The 6,149-nt window shown below is 30.3% G+C and overlaps 1 protein-coding gene across 1 annotated transcript in view; it reads left to right on the top strand.

Annotated features, from left to right (window-relative positions):
* Positions 1-264: 264 nt before the first annotated feature.
* The window catches only part of LOC101896512 (phosphatidylinositol 4-phosphate 3-kinase C2 domain-containing subunit beta), a 51,969-nt gene continuing 46,084 nt past the window's right edge, over positions 265-6,149 (top strand). The window contains exon 1 of the mRNA XM_005180573.4: positions 265-658. The gene's annotated coding sequence lies outside the window, so the exon portion shown is untranslated. The remainder of the gene's footprint in view (positions 659-6,149) is intronic.

The following is a 6,149-nucleotide window of genomic DNA, read 5'->3' as shown; positions in this document are numbered from 1 at the left end:
CAAACCATTTGGCGGGAAAAAATTTTAATAATTTTACAAAAACTATATTAATTGATTAAAAGTAGATAGAAATAGGAAACCAGAAAACCGTCAAGAGGTTAGTCACGCATTAAATCACCATTTATTTCTATAAATATATTTAGAGGTTCACATGCTGCCATACGTTGCTTCATTCTGTGGCTTTCGTGTTAACATTGCCCGGTGAATGTTCTTTATTATTATTCTTTTACACGACATTCCATCTGTGTCATTCATTCAATTTACATTAGTTTTTTTCGTACCTTTCAAGCAAGCAGCCACACACGAATCCCAAACAAATATTTACAAACGAATATAATATTTAAGTGATTTTTTTATGTTTTAGTTTCATCAAATAATTTTTAATATTAAGTTAATTCAAACAATAAAGGAATGAAAAAAATATGAACGCGATATATGGAAAACATGAAAATTGAGTTCGCTTGACAAACGGAAAAGTAAAATTCCAGAAAAAGTTTGAATGACGTCTGTGTTAGTGTCTACGAAAAATAGTGCAAAATTCATTTTTTTTTGTTTGAAAATTAAAGCCCCAAGGCAAGGTGAAAGAGATTATGTTAAATTTTTAAAACCAAAAAATTGTGAAAATTGGAAATAAAACAATAGGCTCCATATTGAAATTGTAAGTAAATTATTGTCGAATAAAAAATTGTAAGATTTGCAAGACTGCATCTTATCAAAGAAACGAAAAAAAATTGACGCAATTCTGCTTGTGTGGTTTCCCCCATTTAAGTTGGCTGGCTGAGCTTACTTGTTAGTTTTTAAAAAGCATTCATTACGTCTATTCACAGATTCATTGTTGTTCTTAATGATTAAAGACAGTTAAGGAAAACTTATATCTTAGTTTGTTGTCTTGTGTTTGTCTATTCTTGGCTTTTCCAACCCAACCCCATTACGAAAACCCCCCATTGTTCTGTTAGATCCCCTCACTTGCAACTCATGTTTTTACTCTCTCCTTACAATATAACCGGCCTTTTCTTGTATTTATTTGTTTGTGTACGTGTGTGCTTTTCTCCATTTCATTTCATATGACGATTGACGTGCTTTTTGCTTTCTTTTTTTTTCCACTACTTACACCCATCATCCCCACTCGCTGACTTTATATCTGTTAGTTTGATGAGCCGCTATTATTGTTGTTGTTATTTTTATATATATATTTTATCGCAGACTTTAATCATTATGACTTGAGTTGTGGTTTATTGTGCATAACTAACTTTGGATACCACTTGTTGTTTGTTTTGTTGTTGTTGTTGTCGTTGTTCATACTTCACTTACTGTGTTGCGTTGCTTAATGTTTGTATCGTTTTGTTCTTTCCGTTTTCCTTTGTTGTTGCTGTTTCTTTTCTTTTTCAGGAAAGCCCATTAATGAATGGTGCCATAGATTTTTGTTTCTTTTTTATTTTCGTTGTTTTTCTGCATTTCCTTAATTGTTTTCTTGTTCTTCTTCGTCTTGTATTGTATTGTTAACCCTGAATGACGTCTTGTATGACATATTGTACATGTCAATTGTTTAGCCGCGAGAAGGTAAAAATAATTGATTTAATGAGAGTTGGGAGGAGAACTAAAGAGAGAAGAGTACATGACATAATGACGTTGGCGCTCTTGAGGGCAATTTGCTTGATAAGAAGAAATCAATATGAATTTAATAGAAGAATTCATTTTTTGGTGCCAAATTAATAAAATATAAGGAATTTATTAATTTTGACATGTTTATTAAGGCACACGCCTTAGTTAATTTGTGTATTTTGTTAATAACTTTCATTTGCTTTATGAGTAAAGCAAGATTTAAGAGGGAAGCCAGTTAAATGTCATTTGTTCAAAAGAAAGTGAAGCTTGCTTTCATGTAAGAAAAGTTTAATAATATTTTTTATATTTACCAAAAAAATAATTAAATATATTTTAAATATTTACTAGAAATTAATTGTTGTACAAAAGTTTCAAAACCTCTTGCTATGGAAGAATTACTCATACCACTCTTGTCGAACGAAGGCGGCTGATGAAAGACACCACCCATTTTTATTTGTCGTTGAGGACAATTTGGGTTATGTGAAGTTTTGCAGAAATTGGCTCAAATCCCTACCATTAATAGTTTTTATTAATATTATATTTTTTACAGAGATAGCAAAAGGAGACGATCTTTTTAGGCAATGAAGGACATTTCCCAACACGACTGTAGGAAGTTTTTGAATACGTCTACGAGAGAAGTCTATAAAGGAACTTTAAAGACCCACGGAAGAAAGTATACAACCACAATGACCAGATAAACAGATAGAACTCTTCACAAATGCTCAGAAATTTATTTTACTATATGACTTCAAAGAAGTCTCACAAACGGCAGGAAGAAAGTCTTTTTCATGAACGGAAGAAAGTCTAAATCACGACAGAAAAGAGTTATGATAGTAGTAGCCCTAATTGGTGACCAGAAGGGAGTCTATAGATGACCAGGATTAAGAACTTACTGACTTTAAGAATTGAATCCCCAAAAGAGTACCCAAAGGTAGTACTTAAGACAATTGGAAAACGTCTTTTGAGGCATTACTACATAACATTTTAGGAATGAGCATTAGGAAGTGTTTAATAAAGGCGTGTAGTAGGGAGTTTTTAAAGATGATGTCAAGGTAGTCTTAAAATGTAATCAGAAAGAAGCCTCTATTGTGTCCAAGCCCACTTTATATTTTAAGACCTCATCGGTTCCAAATATTTGGATTAAAAAACTAATAAATTTGGAAATATCTATATCTGAAAATATCATCTACGGCATACGTCTATTTTTATTTTAGAAAAAATTACAAGTAACAAAGTAATAAAAATATTTGTTTTGTAAACAAATTTGTGGCACCACGACACAGCAAAGAATAAAAAATCAGTTTTGTTTCTAAATTTCCTATTCGAAAAAGAAAGAAAAACTGCCGACAATAAACATTACCATTTTAAATTCTCCAACGATTGACAGTTCTATAAATCCTCCGAATTGTAGTTTAATTCCGGTGCGTCGGTGTGTTGATAGAAATATTGCTAACAACAACAACAATACTATCACTGCATTATCTTCAAAAATGCCCTAGAAAATTGTTCGCCTACATTTGTATTACAAACACACACCACTCATGTCTGCTTGGATTTAAGATAAACAACTCGTGTTGTTTTTATTGTTTAACAAAGACCCAAGAAGAAGTCAAGTCATGCAAACATTTGTATTCCATATATATAAAAAAATTGTATATTCCCCCCTTATATGGTCTTATCTAAGAAACAAGTAATGAGATCTGTGTCGCCAATTTAGATTTTTTTTAAAGTTTGGTGCCTATTTTCCTTTCTCAAAACTTGTTTTGTATTTTCACCAGAATACTTGGGTATCTGTGAAGTATTTTTTTTCGCCTTTTTGGGCTCTGTCAAAAAAAAAAATTGCCATAAAACACGAGCTTGTAAGTGCTGCTATTTAGAGCTTAAAAACGCACCCACATGCAATCGTTTGCTTCTTTGGTGTTATGTTTTACCTTTCATTTTTTGTGTGGTTTTTGTTGTTGTTGTTTGTTTGCTGCCAAGATGATGAACAACAGCATTCATATGAAAGGCTTGAATGAAAAAAACCCAACATTTTAATATATTTCTGAACAAAGAATACTACTCTCTGAGTGTGTATAAATGTAGATGTGTTTGTATTTGAATTGAATTCAATTTAAGGGTGATTGACATTGTTTTTGTTTTCTTTTCAACGTTTACAATGGGCATGAAATACAACAAAGGTTTATCGAAGCTAGAACAGGAAGGAGATTATATATAGGGAGTGGATTTTGGTATTCAAGGTCATGTGTGGGTATGGAGGGGTAGAATTGCTGCCAGTTTGCAAGCAGCCAAGGACTGTCACTTCCAATAAGGCTGCCACAATGGAAAACATATGCAAAATTTCGAATTGAATTTGTAAAAAAAATTACACTCCTGAGCTACAATTTTTTATTGCTAGACGGTATTATAAATCACAATATGACATTATAATTAGAAAAAAAATGAAAAATTAAACTATGTTTGTTTTTTTTGAATTTTTCCTTTTTTTTATGAAAAATACTAAAAAAAAAGAAGTTTTCAGTTCAGTATGACAGTTAAAATACTAGTATAACAGTTAAAAAATAACTACTACAAACGTTAAAATGTTCTAGAAAGCGAAACTAAACTTTTCATACCAGTATAACAGTTTCAAGAAAACTGTTATACTAGTATAACAATTTCCGAAATATGTTTTATTTCTATTTTAAAGCTTTTTACAGCATATCAAAGAACATTTTACCACTGAAATTGTATTTAAAGGCTAAGATGCTTTCAATCGCTTTAGTATTATTGTTTTGAATCATTTTAACCTACATTATAACAGTTTAATTCCATCATAATGCAGTAAAAATTGCTTAAATTTATTAAATTCATGCATGATATCCCTTCTGGAAGCAATATGACACTTTTTTTTTGCTAGTATAACAGTTTTCTGGAAACTGTTATACTGGTATAACAGTTGATAAAATATGCAAAATTGCAATTTTTAAGCATTGTATACCACATTTGACAGCATTTAATTCACTTTAACTTTATTGAAAAGCTACAAGGATTCTGAACACTCATTTGCTGTTGAGTATAACAGTTTTAAATTGCTAAAAATCATAAATCTTATTAAACAACAAAGTGTAAATAGCAAGATTTTAGGAAAAAGAAAACTTTCAAGTAATAAGTTTAAAGGCTGAATCACAGTTAAAAGTCTTTGTATAACAGTTTTGCATTAAATTTTGATAAATAATAGAAATCTTCTGTTCAGAATTTTTCTATTAGTTATCAAAATTTAATGAAAATTCTTTCCGGTATCATGCTTTGGGATCCAATTTCAAAAATAAAACATTTTTCTAAAGTAGAATACCAGCTTCAACATTTTGTATAAGAGTTTATATCTACAATAACTCCCTAAAGTCTAACAAAATGTGATGAAAAGCCTACTTGATAGTCCTTTTGGAAGTAATCTGGCACTTTTTCCGCTCGTACGCCATTTTTTAAACCAATATACCAGTTTTTACGCCTGTATAACAGTTTCCGAAAACTGTTATACTAGTATAACAGTTTGGAAAAACGCTTAATTTCCGTTTCTAATCATTTTCATTCATTTCTTGAAAGAATTATGGAAATTTACTAATTTTTATCTCATGCCGAGGGGTAGACTAATCTCTGTATAACAGTTTAATAGTTCATATCGATATCAATTGTCATTAAATCGGGAAAATATGCAGATAATATTGTATATAAAAATCAGGAAGTGATCTAGCACTTTTTCCGCTCATTTTTTAAACCAATATACCAGTTTTTACGCCTGTATAACAGTTTCCTATAACTGTTATACTATTATGACAGTTTGGAAAAATAGCCAAATTTCCGTTTCTAATCATTTTCCTTCATTTTTTGAATGAATTTTGAAATTTACTCATTTTTTATTTTATGTTGTGGGGTAGAACAATCTCTGTATAACAGTATAATAGTTCATATCGATATCAAATGCCTTCAAATCAGAAAAAATTGCAGAAAATATTGTATAAAAAATCAGGAGGTGATCTGGCATTTATTCCGATCGTATGCCATTTTTTAAACCAACATACCAGTTTCTACGCCTGTATAACAGTTTCGGAAAACTAATATACTAGCATAAAAGTTTGGAAAAAAAAACTGTTTAATTTCCGTTTGTAATCATTTTCATTCATTTTTTTAAAGAATTTTGGAAATTTACTCATTTTTATCTCATGCTCTGGTCTTAAACAATCTCTGTATAACAGTGTACTTGTTCAAATCGATATCAATTGCCATTAAATCGGGAAAATATAAAGAAGATATTGTATAAAAACACCTGGTGGGAGTAATTTAAGACTTTTTAGGCCTGTATAACAGTTTCGGAAAACTGTTATACTGGTATAACCGTTTGCAAAAAGTTCCTGAATTTCTGTTTCTAATCATTGTCATTCATTTTTTTTAATAAATTTTGAAATTTACTCGTTTTTTTTTAATATTGTGGTGTAAAATAATTTCTGTATAACAGTATAATAGTTCAAATCGAAATCAACTTTCATTAAATCGGGAAAATATGCAGA

This window comes from Musca domestica, unplaced genomic scaffold (genome assembly GCF_030504385.1).
Source record: "Musca domestica strain aabys unplaced genomic scaffold, Musca_domestica.polishedcontigs.V.1.1 27, whole genome shotgun sequence".
Lineage (NCBI taxonomy): Eukaryota > Metazoa > Arthropoda > Insecta > Diptera > Muscidae > Musca > Musca domestica.
The sequence above is the reverse complement of the archived record's forward strand: the minus strand, read 5'-3'. Positions and strand labels throughout refer to the sequence as shown.